This window comes from Bos grunniens, chromosome 27 (genome assembly GCF_055505025.1).
Source record: "Bos grunniens cultivar Pamir isolate PY7600 chromosome 27, Bosgru_T2T1.0, whole genome shotgun sequence".
Classification (NCBI taxonomy): Eukaryota; Metazoa; Chordata; class Mammalia; order Artiodactyla; family Bovidae; genus Bos; species Bos grunniens.
In genome coordinates, this window is record NC_141191.1 from 38292576 (window position 1) to 38305302 (window position 12727).

The 12727-nt window shown below is 51.8% G+C and overlaps 1 protein-coding gene across 11 annotated transcripts in view; it reads right to left on the reverse strand.

The window, feature by feature from the left end:
• The window catches only part of ANK1 (ankyrin 1), a 241630-nt gene that overhangs the window by 89110 nt on the left and 139793 nt on the right, over positions 1-12727 (reverse strand). The window lies entirely within an intron of this gene.

Below are 12727 nucleotides of genomic sequence, written 5' to 3' on the forward strand. Positions count from 1 at the left end.
AAGAAGGAGAGGCAGAGACCACGGAAACCAAAGGCCAAGGAGACGATGAGACGAGGCGACTATTATCCTGGGCTCAGGAGATAAGGGCTTGAACTAAGCTTCTGACAAAGAAATGACTACAACAATGTAAATCTTGGGGCCTGTCCTCAAATTGCCTGCATTAAGTTTTCAGTCCAAACAGAAACAAAATCGAAAGGGAATGGAGATGTTCCCATCTTCCCTTTTCTTCCCCTTCCCTTCCCTCACCTGCCAGTCAGAAGATGCTGGCATCTGAGCGTGCAGGACGGTGAGCCAGAGGGGTGCCTTGCAGAGGCATCTGAGAGGGAGGCGGGGGCTGCTCTGGAGTGCTTGGGAGGTGGGTACATAGAGCAAATGAACAAGCGCTTTGAAGGTGGCACAAATCAGTGGAGTCAGGCTTCTCACTGTCTGAAGAAATTTAAACCCTGGAAAGAGGAAAGACTAGGAAGAGCCCTGAGGTCTTGGATTAAGATTAGAAGCATTGGCCTGATCTCAGGGATTTTTAAAAACACACACACAGACAGATGTAGAAGTCGTTATAGATGCGTGTACACACGTGAAAGCAGTAGCAATGGGCACCCTGAGTGGCCAGATTTTGGTGTCTACAAACCAGGCTCCACTCAAAGGAAACAGAGGCCTTGGAAAAGTGAGTGATTCAGGACTGGGGCAGGGACAGTACAAAATGACCCTGGGATAACTTGCACCATAAAGTAAAGAAATCAAAGACTGATGCGGACATGTCAGAGAACACAGAAGCCAGCGTACTGGAAAGCCTGCTAGTGGCCTGATTCAGATTTGAACATCCGCGAGTATCAGACTACAACCCATCAAATGAACCCATGAGTCTGAACAGGTATAAATAAATAATGAAAAAACGAATCAGTAAGAAAGAAGGGAAAGCTTATCCTTCAGTGGAATATCAGCTAATAAATGTAGAAGGAATGACGAAGATGGAGAAGCATTCCTTGGAACCATCACAGTGGTAACCAACGCAGGCAGAAACTAGCCGTCTTTGCCAAGAATGGTGGCTGGAAGTCTGACGGGAAACAGACTTGTGTTGGCAATACATGGGAATATTCCTCCCCGAGAAAATACTGAGCAACCACAAAGGGAAAAATCAATGATTTTACAGCAGAAAAACTTGGCAGACACCAATATCAAGGTTAACGTCCTCGGATATGGAAAGAGAGCTTGATTTCTACGGGACCCTGCCAAGAATGCATGGCCTCAGCCTGGTCACCAGCAAACGTCTGCAGACACAGCTGGGGTTCGAAGTACAGAATGGAAGACGGGCAAGAAGGTGAGACAGGCCAAGACTGAGGAAGCATTCCAGATCGAAGGAGACCAACAAGACATGACAAGTGAGCCCGAAGTGTACTCCTGGAGAGATCCTGTATTATGTGGGAAAGTGTCCTGACTTCCATATGGTACCCACCGGATGTTTAGCAGTGACGGGGAATGACACCATCTCTGTATATGTTACACATCGACAGACAGGAAAGGTCAGAGGATCTGGGTGACAGAGGATTCTTTGTACTGTTCATGGAACTTTTCTATAGGTGCGAAAGTTTAAAATTTTAAAAAACAAAGCCAGGGGCTGGGTAGGAGGGAGCCACGGGGTAAGGGTAGAAGAGGCTGTCAGAGAAGCCGAGGCAGAGCTGGGGGTGACCCTGGGCGCTGGCTATGGTGGGAGAGGATGGGCGGCCCACTGGGGTTCCTGCACATCTAGGACCAGAGACTGTGTGGGAGGCTGAGCACACACATCCCTGAGTTCTACAGGCCCAAGAGGTGCCACCTTTACCAGAGTCGAGAGACCGTTCTAGGCTGGAAACCCCAGAGAGCAGCCTAAGCCCTGCGTGGGAACCAGCTGACGGGAGGGCAGGCCCCCCACCTGCAGCCTCCTCCTGACCCGGATATTGTGTGACCGCTTGGTGGGAAAGGTCTGCTAAAAATACATGATCCTGGATCTAACGCATCAGAAGCCAGAAAGAGCCGAGGTGATGGCTGTCACCCTGGCGGGAAATCACGCTTCGTCTCCCTTGCCAGCCTGTCTCTGGTCCAGGACCAGGGAAGGGAGGAGAAGCTCAGAAACCGGGAGGAAGGCACAGGGTCTGAGAGGAACGCTCACGGGCAGCTCTGAGCACGCCCCTCCTCTGCTCTATCACAACCGGAGTTTATCTCCTGACCCAGGTACTGTTTATGATTTGGGGTTTACTGGATATTCACAAGGAGGGAAATGCCTGAACACTTTTCATTATCTTAAGAAAAAAAAAAGAAACCCACATGTCTTTGGGAGCTCTTGGAGGAGATGCTTCAACCTGGTCCCTTGTCCGCTCCTCACTGGACACACCTGGGCAGCCTCCAAGCTCAGCTGCCTGGCAGCTGCAGGGGCTGGAGGCCCCTAGGGACACGCAGAAAAGGGTGAGCTCAGGGCAACAAGACAATGGAACTCTGACATGCAGGTCTGCCACTAAGAATACCTCCTATGGACTGGAAAGAGTGTCCACGTCCGAGACCTTGGCCTTCCTTTAAAAGGATAAAAAGAGCCAGTCCCTCAGAAGCAGAGCAGCGGGGTTTAGGGGAAGGACATTAGATACCAAACAAAGGCCTCTCAGCTGTCCTCCTAATGTCTAGACATGTCACTTCACCTTCGGGGTCTCCGTCTGTGAGTCTTCAAATTGGCAGGCCTGCTTCCTCTTATTTTGTATTTTTAAATATTTATTTATTTGGCTGCAGCAGGTCTTAGTCGTGGCATGCGGGACCCCTGACCAGGGATTGAACCCGGGCCCCCTGCATTGGGAGCGTGGAGGCTCAGCCACTGGACCGCCAGGGAAGTCCCAGCCTGTTTCCTCTTAATTCCGCAATTCCAGAATCAAACAGTTGTAGGCACTCTCAGGAGACAATCAACAGATATGTTTCTGCTTGCAGAGATGCAGAGAAAGATACAAGACTGACGCCAAACTTCTCACAGGGAATTGGGGGAAGTGGGGGCAGAAGGGGAGACTTACAGGAGATCGACTTTCTGTATTTATATAAAGGGTGACTTTTTCAGCAACCACCCTGTATTCACCCGCTGTTAAATTAAAAATCACGAAACAGTGAAACCTAGGAAGATCGTTCTCACAAATGCCAAAAACGTGGCTATTAGAGATTCACAGTCAAGTGTCAACGATGCCAGGACAAATTCACACGCCTGGTCTATTCTACTCGGAAAGAAAGCGAACCGTGTTTACATTTCCTCTGTTAGCCAGGGAGGTAAATCTTCCAAGGCCCAGATCCCATGTCATTTTCCTCTGTGACTTCCCTTGTCCTTCTCTCATCCCCCCCTCTACACTGTATTCCCAGCTCCCAAAGTTAGTCGCTCTCCCCACCATATCCCCAGGGCGCTTGATGACTCTACCTTATCACTGAGTCTACCAGCTCTTGTGTCTCTGTCCCCAAGTAGGACTGTCTGCAGAATCCCGCTTCTCCCTGTACCTCTAGTGCCAGCCTGGAGCCTGGGCACTCACTGCGTGCTCCCCAGGCGTTGGCGGAACTGACCTCACACGCATGCCACCCGACACGCACACAGAGCTATCTTTCTTTTCAGTCTCTCGAAACGAAGATGGCACATCTGGTCTTCATGTTATAAACTCGGAGCAGTCAAACCACTGAGTGGACTTTGGAAGGTGTGCTTTCCTTGCGATGCATGCTAGATCATTCTGATGATGCTGTCAACCTTTCTAGTCCCTAGGATCCCAGAGATGTCCCCATTGTTGCTACAAGTGGGCATTTTTATTTGCCCGAAGCGGGTCTGTTGACTCTGCCTTCACCAGGAGGGAAGGAAAATGAAGATAAAACCAGCACAAGGAAGGCTGCCCAGAGAAGGGGGGGCCCGCTGCACAGTCAGCCCGTCCTTGGAGTTCAGTATCGGGAGACCCCGGCTGCAGCCCAGGAAGACCTTACTAATGAAGCACCTGCTCTATCATCCACCCCACAAAAGGGATGCGGGCCTTCAAAGTGGACGTGCCTGGAGGGGCTTGAGAAAGCAGAGACACCCGAGAGCTGAAACCTGCGATTCTTAAACACCACGGGTCACTCTGACTCCAGTCAAGCAATCAACTTCCTTTCAAACGATAAATTAGTCACTGTAATTAGCAAGATGAACATCAAATAGCTCATTTCTGCTGCAATGCAGAAGTAATTTACCTATTTAAAATAATTCAGGGGAAGGAGGTTTTCAGGTTCTGTCTTTTTCATAAACATCTTTTTCTGGTGGAAACTGGAGTTCCAGGAGAGTCCCTGGAACTGGACGCTGGGGTATCTGGCACTCCCCTCATTCACCTGCACTCCCCTCCTCCCCAGGACCACCTCTCTCCCACATGGGGGCTGCAACTACACATCCTCCCCTTCTCCTCATCACTCATCCAGAGCTGCATGCTTCCAGAAGGCTTGTGCGTGTGCGCTCAGTCGCTTCAGGTTGTCCAACTTTGCAACCCCATGGACTGTAGCCCGCCAGGCTCCTCTTGTCCATGGGATTCTCCAGGCAAGAATACTGGAGCGGGTTGCCATGCCCTCCTCCAGGGGATCTTCCTGACCCAGGGATCGAACCCAGGTCTCCTGCATTACAAGTGGATTCTTTACCCATGAGTGACCTGGGAAGCCCACCAGAAGGCTTCATGTGTTACCCTGTCATTACATGGAGAGGCTTTCTGCGTGAGTTTGTGGGGGGTACAGGTAGAATTAGGGGAGGATGTAGATGAACACAATCTCTATGCCGATGAGCAGTTCCTAAGCAAAAGATGATGCCAGAGGGGAATTCCCCGGGGGTCCAGAGGTTAAGACTCTTCACATCCACTGCAGGGGGTGTGGGTTCAATTCCTGGTCGGGAACTAAGATCTTGCGTGCCACGCGTTGCAGCAAAAAAAAAAGATGAATCCAGAGAAGAGTAACAGGCTGCATATTGACCTTGATCCAGACGTACCCTCCTAACCTGACTGCCCCCACCCTGCCCTCTTACATTTCATTTCCCCCAACCTCACTCCCTGCCCACTCCCCACACCCTTCACCGCCCCTGCCTCTGCAGCGACCGCTCCTTCTCACTACAATTCCCCATGCCCAGTCTCCCTGGCAGACTCCCACTCTTTCTTCCGAGGCTTTCTCTGACTCACTGGCATCCCAGCCACCACCCCCAGGCTGGGAGCGACGGGGGAGTCGACGCTGGGACTCCCTCTTAGTGGCCAGCACGTGGCTTAGTAGAGCAGCTCAAGGAGTGTGTGGAGTGAATGAATGAAAACAGCCTGTGTGTTCCTCCTGGATGCTACTAGATGTGCAAGCTTCTATTTCCAAGCTGGGCTTCCTTACTAGCCTTTGAGTTCTCTGAGAGCAGGGCATGGATGAACTAAGGGTCTACCAACGTGCTGGGGGCATTGTAAGTGCTCGGTTTATGTTTGTGGAACTCGTGTATGTAGAGTGGGTAAAGAGCAAGGTCCTACTGTGTGGCACAGGGAACTATTCAATATTCTGTGGTGAACCATACTGCAAAAGCATGTGAAAAAGAATTTATGTGCATAACCAAATCGCTTTGCTGTACAGCAGAAATGAACACAGCATTGTAAATCAACTTCACTTCAATAAAATAAATTCTTAAAAAGGAAAAAAACCAAATAGAAAAAAATTCTAAATACATCTAAAATTTTTAGAATAAATGAATGAGCAGAGAAACTTCAGGTGGTCTTTGCCAACCCACCTCTCCAAATCCAAAGTCATAAAGCTCAGAAGACATTCAGAAGTAACCTCTGAACCTCAGCTTTCCGAGCTAAAAAAGTGAGAGTTGAATGCCCCGCTCTCCTCTAAGCTCTAAGACTGTAATTTGGAAAGGTAGCAATTATCACAATCACCAGAGCCCAGTGACTCCTGATTGGAAGACTTGGCATTTGGCTGCTGCAGAAAAGATTATTCCGTGGCTCTTGTTCAGGTGCTCCGTGTATCTGAAATGCTGAAAACCCTTCACCTTCAAGATAAACGAGTACCCAGCAGTGGTGGGCTGTGTGTGGAAGGCACACGTGGAAATTTAGGGAACATCGATGGAACTCGGACAGTTTTGCACGCTCTCGTGGGCTGTGCTGGAAATTGTTTATGTTTTTGTGATTGCTCAGATGGTCGAGCTTCTGGCTTCGGCAGCAAATATTGCCACATATTTGACGCATGTGGCTGGTGCCAAAACCGCCATCCTGAAAAAGAGTCATTATCCTGAGAGCGACTATTTCATTATGCTCTTAAAAGTGGCAGTGCTTACATTTGCAACGATGTGGATGGACCTAGAGATGATCACACTGGAGGAAGCAAGCCAGACAGAGAAAGACAAACACCATATGATATCGCTTATATGTGGAATCAAAAAAAAAAAAAAGACTACGAGTGAACTCACAAAACAGAAATAGATTCACAGACATAGAAAACAAACTCCCGGTTACCACAGGAGAAGGGAAGGAGGGATAGATTAAAATACACACGTTATCGTACACAGGGGCTTCCCGAGTGGCTCAGGGGGAAGGGATCCACCTGCTGATGCAAGGAGATGCAAGGGACGTGGGTTCAATCCCTGGGCTGGGAAGACCCCCTGGCGTAGGAAATGGCAACCCACTCCTGTGTTCTTGTCTGGAGAATCTCATGGACAGAGGAGCCTGGCGGGCTAGCCCATGGGGTCACAAAGAGTCGGACACGACTGAGTGACTGAGCACGAAAGCACACTACCATATACAAAAGAGATAACCCCCAAGGACCTACTGTATAGCACAGGGAGCTATAGTCAATCCCTTGTAACAGCCTATAATGGAAGCAAAGAAAAGAATTATATATATATATATATATATAACTGAACCACTTTGCTGAATCCCTGAAACTAGCATAGCATTGTAACTACATTTCAATAAAAATTTACACATAAATAAATTTTTAAGACAAAAAAATAGTGGCAGTGCATAGGTGCAGCTCCTTCATGGGCTGGGCACCGAATACATAAGCGTTCAGCTTTCGTGGTGCCAGCAGACTATACAGCTCAGGACTGAAATTATGAGCACCTGCCATGTGCCAGGCAGAATCCCTGACAAGGAGCACTGAACAGAACAAAGCCCTTGCCCGTCGGGGTGCCTCCACCACAGCAGGGAAGACAGAGAGTGATGACGAGATACAGAGACGCATAGCAGTGGGTCAGGCTGCGGAGAACGATGACAGGCTAGGGAGTGGAGGTAACTGGGATGCTCCAGATGACGCTCTCCTAACTCTCTGGCCGGGGCCAGCACTGCAGACGTGCAACTTCCTCCAAGGGTCTCAAGGAACTCTATTCCCATCAGGAAGGCCAGGCTTGGTCAGCGTCAGAAGGACAGAGACGAAACCTAAAACAGTGAGGCTTTTTGTCCCCAGAGTTAGAGCAGGCTGTTCCTGGTCAGAGCCCTGTGTAGACCTGGCAATTATAGGAATTGTTCTCTGTTCTCCCGAGAGAACAGAGGACTTTTGACTTGGTCTCCTCTTGTTCTCTTTTCATTGGGCTGATGGCTAAGTGCATACGGCCAATCAGTTCATCCCAGAAAAGTACTATTTTACCTTGCTATGGCCTCCATAATAAAATATTTTAATTTAATACTGCAATCTAGCACCCAGTCTGGAAACTGGACGTGGGAAGCTGATGTTAGGATGTGCCTAATCATGCAGCCATTTATTCAGCTCAGTATTGATCACATAACACGTCGTGTGCCACGTGCCGTGGGTAGAGGCAGCCGTGGACTTCGCCCCCAGACACCTAGCGTCTACTGGGACAGATCAGACACGGCCACTCTGGGCGGCTGGACACGCAGAGCTGTGAGAGATACAGAGTGACTGCAGGGGACGTAGCTTCAGGCCCTGGGAACCACGGGGTCCTCACGACGGCCTCTGAGTTGAGACACAGCCCAACCAATCCATTGCCATGCGGTAGCCCCGGTGATGAGAATGACACGGTCCTGGGCTGAGTGAAGGTCCCCAGGCCCCACATCCCATGTGCCCTAGCCAAGGCGATGACCCTGTGACCCTGGGGAGGCAAGTTGCTGGGCTTTACCCTCTGCGCTGTCTCTCCCTTATTCAAAGCCCCCTCGGGGCTCTGCCTGGCCCCTCCCTCACACCCCACCATCTCCCTGCTTCCATTTCTGTGTCCCGAGACGATCCTCCACATGGCAGCCAGGGTGACCTCTTAAATATTAAATCAGACGGAACACCTTCCGAAGACTTCCTGTCACCCTTGGAGCGAAGTCCGGGTCCTCGCCATGACCCGAAAGCCCTTCAAGCTTCAGCCCCAGCGATGTCCCCACCTGCCCCCACCATGCCTCCCTTCCGTCCCTCCACTGCAGCCACCCTGTTCCTGCTCTTCCCCAAACAAACCAACCCCATGCTGCCCCTGGGCCTTTGCACATCCCCCCCGTCGTCCAAGACTGCTCGCCTCCGGAAACCACATGATTCTCCCTTACTTCTTTTCAAATCCCCCCCTGAGAGAGGCCTGCCTTAACCACCCTCGAGACGAGACCCCTCAGCCCCCCCCTCCACGGGCTGTCTCACCCGCAGACGGGAGATGCCTGCTCTCTTGTTGCCCGTCTTCTTCACCAGCTGAAACATCACAGATGTCGTCCCTTTTGACTATCTTGCTCAGCGCCCAATACTTGGCACAAAGAAGGTGTTTAATAAGCACGGGTGCGTTGACCGCCACACGTGTGGATTGACGCTGAGGGGTTGGATTTGACACACCTCTCCATCTTGTTCTCATCAGCCAACGGCCAGAACTTCGCTTCCTCGAGTGCTGAATGGTTTCCAAATAGCTATCTTTGGGTTGGACCTCTTATCTGGGTTCCAGGCTCAAATATCCAGATTCCTCAAAGTCTCTGTAAGAGGATCCCCACTCTGTTCTCATCTCTTCACCCCGATTCCACACACCGGCTCCTAGTTCTTGGGTCAGTGAGCGAAGGTCGCTCCCACCCACCCTTCAGCACAAGCCAGACATCTGAGGGTCCCTTCTGAAGTCTCCTCCCCCTTCCCCCACATCTGTCCTACTCATCCATCCCCACGGCCACGACCCTTACCTGGGCCACTGACACGTCCCTCCCAGACCACTGCCATCATCTGAAAACCGGCTCTCCTATATCCACCCGTGGGCCCTGCCACCTGCCGCCCCCGCTCCTGTGCTTGAATCTGTGGTCGCTCCCCTCGGCTCTCAGGGTAAAGATCGGCGCCCCTCACCGGGTCTACAAGCCGGGTGGACGCTCTACCAGGACACGTGCCTGCGGTGGTGTAGGAGGTCAAAGGCTGAAATGCCTCCATCCCTCTCGGTCCGTCCCGCACCCCTGCCGCTCTGGCTGCTCTGGCCCAGCCCCAGACCCCCCGCCTCACTCTGCAACCAGAGGGTTCATGTGCAGTGGAGCAGGAAACATGCGGGCGCACACGTGCCCACACGCGTGATGCACACACATGGCTTGGGCCCTGGGGCACCTGACCCAGGCGTTGGCTGCTGTGACCGTCACCCCTGCCTCTTGTGTCCAGCCCCGAGGTCACCTCTCCTGCCTCATCTGGTTCCTGATCTCTCCCTCCTGCCTGCAGCCGCTCTGCCACCCTCCCCTCTAAACTCTCGGGCCTCTTCTCTGCTTCTGGAATGTTCTTCCCTCCCTCCCCTCGTTAACCCTGACTCACCCCTTAGCTCAATAGCTCTTCTCTTACAGAGTCTCTCTTACAGACTCTCCTAACTCCCTGTGACTTTCCTCCTGGGCTCCTAGCATAGCTTGTCTGCAGTTCCGTTTGCGTGATTACTCAATTAACAGCTCTCACAGTCAGTAGACTATGGGTCAGGGTGGATGAGGAGGATGGCTTTTGTTTCTTAACTATTAAATCCCTAAAGCCCAGCTCTACACTTGAGGAGGTATCCGGGAAGACATGGACGACGTGGGTTTGAAGCTTGAAAAATGCTTGGATAAATGAAAGGAGTATTTACGTAGAGATACTGGCATGGGGACATGTAGCTGTGTGTGTCCTTGTGTGTGGATTTGTTCTTTTCTACAACCGTAATCATGGTGATAAAAATCAGTAGACAAAAATCTATGCACCAAGGAAGCTGCCCTGAATATTCAGATGTCTCTTATATAAGCCTCTTTCCACACTACTTAGAGTAATTATTTCCGATTATGGCAAACGACTCTCGTTCTTTCCACGAAACATCCTCTGAAAGTGTGTTACTTATGTAAGGATCGGCGTTTGCCCCGTCACTGTGATTGCAGTCCATCGGTTCAAAAGGATCCAATGGAAGCAAATTCTCGAGCAGTGACCCCAGGACAAGAGCCTGTGTTTTAATCTTCTCAGAACCGTGAGCGTGTGCTCTAAAGAGAAGACGCTCTCATCCCCTAAGGGGGATGGGTCTCTGCACGTCACAGAGTCAGGGTGCCGTCCCAGGGGTGCGCCAAGGTGAGCTGAGCTTTAGGTCCTGACCCACGTCACCCCGGCCCCCGGTGCCCGGTCATCCTCTCCCCCTGTATGTCCACTCGGAGCAAAAGCCCGATCGCCCTGTAACATGGGAAGGAGGCTCCGGCGACACTGGCGGTCCTGGGGTGGCTCTGCAGCAGGCACAGAGCGAAAGACGAGGACCAGTGGAGCCTAGATCTGGAGGGGTGGTGGGGTGAAGGAGCCGCAGGACTAAACCAACAGGAGGGGCTTTGCACACGGGGAGCCCTTCCTTTAACCATCATCCCCTCTCTTTCCTCACTGGCAGCAGTTAGCAGTCTCCTCCGGCACTAAGCCTATCGGAGACAGCGCCCATAATGTGCATATGTGGCCTGGATGCTGGCTGAGCCCGTGATGGACCGAGGAGGGGCCTTGCAGAGCTGTGGCCCAGGGAGAGGCTGGGCTCGCGGGGACTCACCGGCAGCAGCCCCCTCAGGAAAGAGCCCTGCCTGTGTGCTCAGAACCTGCCCATGGCTCAGGGCTCAGGACCACACAGTTGCCCCCAATCCTGCTAAGCAGCTCCTTGGAGAGTGGGTGTCTTAACCCTCGAAGGGCCTCTGGGGAGACTGGTGCTTCTCACCGGGAGCTTCCCTGCAGAGGGACGCTCATCTGCGTTACTGGGCCTGAACGAAGGAAGCGAGGAGCTTGCCTCCTGGCCCCCCAGGAGTGCGTCTGCAGGTGCCCCCACCTGGAGGGGGCGGGGACACCATGACGGCTCACACAGCCCCTCTCCTGAGCCCTCCAGCACCCTCTCGTGGCCCCCAGACTTTGCTCCTCTGTCCCTTTCCACGAAAGAAATGGGGCCAGAGTGTCCATTTCCCCAAAGGCAACCTTTTGCGCTGAACCTATCAACTCAGTTCAGTCTTTCAGTCGTGTCCAACTTTTTGCAACCCCATGGACTGCAGGCTTCCCTGTCCATCACCAACTCCTGGAGCTTACTCAAACTCATGTCCATTGAGATTGTGATGCCAACCAACCATCTCATCCTCTGTCGTCCCCTTCTCTCGCCTTCAATCTTTCCCAGCAAGAGGGTCTTTTCCAATGAGTCAGTTCTTCACATCAGGTGGCCAAAGTATTGGAGCTTCAGCTTCAGCATCAGTCCTTCCAATGAATATTTAGGACTGATTTCCTTTAGGATTGACTGGTTGGATCTCCTTGCAGTCCAAGGGACTCTCAAGAGTCTTCTCCAACACCACAATTTGAAAGCATCAACTCTTTGATGCTCAGTCTTCTTTATGGTCCAAGTACATCTGTACATGACCACTGGAAAAACCATAGCTTTGACTAGATGGGCCTTTGTTGGTAAAGTAATGTCTCTGCTTTTTAATATGCTGTCTGGAACCGCCCAGAATGCCTCAGGTCTGGGATGTTTGGGGAGGAGGGATGACAGAAGCAGGGCTTGCTTCTCCCCATCCAGTCTGCACCCCAAGTGCATCCACATGCTTGTCTCCCCTCTGGAGTCCACTTGCCACGACCACTGCTCCGTCTCACGCTCCTACCTCTGTTTCCTATCTCACACTCCCCGCCCCATCCTCTCTGCACTTCCACACGTGGATTTAGACCACAGAAGCCCAGCTGGATCCAAAAGGAATCTCGGCACATGGTCCTGTGCACTTTCAGTGCAGTAGGGGGCAGGGAGGCCAGGCTGAGGAGCCCAGGCCGCCAATGGAAAACTTAAGCTGCCTCCTGGGTGTTTCTTCTGCTGGTTTGTGAAAGTCACCCAGTCCAGCACCACACGGACAGACCCGGGGGAGCCCATGCTCGCGGAAATAAGCTGGTCCGCAAAGCCAAACTGGGTAAGTTCACTGCCATGCGATTCCCAGAGACAGACAGGAGGGTGCTGGTCGTGAGGGGCTGGGCAGTTAGTTTGCTGGGTGCTGAGGTTCAGTTCAGCGAGCTGAAAAATGAACTGGGGATGGGTAGTGGTGATGGGCATGGATGTAACTCAGGCCCTGAACTGTATGCTTACAAATGCTTGACACGGTCAATTCTGTGTGAGGTGCGTCTCACCACAATCAAAAATAGTTTTTTAACGGTTAGGATGGCTTTTTATGAAGCTGGAATGGGTAAATTTCTTCTCAGTTAGAAACGGAATTGGCCATGTAGCCGAACAACTCAACCGACTGGCAAAAACAGACAAACGAAACCAAAGGCATCGGATGCACAGCCCTGGCCACACCCCGTCCTCTCTTCCCCAGGGAGCGCGCTCCTCTCGGTT